This window comes from Triticum aestivum, chromosome 7B, assembly GCF_018294505.1.
Source record: "Triticum aestivum cultivar Chinese Spring chromosome 7B, IWGSC CS RefSeq v2.1, whole genome shotgun sequence".
In the NCBI taxonomy this organism is placed as follows: Eukaryota; Viridiplantae; Streptophyta; class Magnoliopsida; order Poales; family Poaceae; genus Triticum; species Triticum aestivum.
Genome location: NC_057813.1, coordinates 417051336 through 417051851, shown reverse-complemented (window position 1 = coordinate 417051851; position 516 = coordinate 417051336).

Below are 516 nucleotides of genomic sequence, written 5' to 3'. Positions count from 1 at the left end.
ACAGCATAAGCAATAAGGAAGCCAAAATATAAAAGTATTTTCAAGGTTGCAGGGTATGATTGATTAATTAATCTTTCCAAATCTAATCCTGGTTCGCCGCCACTCCTGCCTACCGTCCTCCATTATTCATAGTCTCGATAAACTCCAAGTTATCAGAATTGATATAGGATTGGTTTTAGGGGGGAAATCAGGGGGGAGTTATTGTTAGGGAAAAAAAATCTGTAGAAACCTTATAAACCTCCATGTTTGTAGTATTATTGGCTATGTATGGGAATATTTCTACTAACTGGTACCGATCTATGTTTCACTTGCAACTACAAGATTATAGAGGTAATTGTGAGAGCTACACTTTTTTTTGACGGGGAAACGCAGGAAGCAATGAGGGAGTCAAAGTGGGCAGGGACAAAAGTAGTTTAGTTACAGTTTACAGCGGGACCTGTGGCAATGACAAAGTTATCGAGAATTTTCTTCAATTGATTGGTCGTATAGGAGGAAGAGTGCGCAAGGATGAGGGTA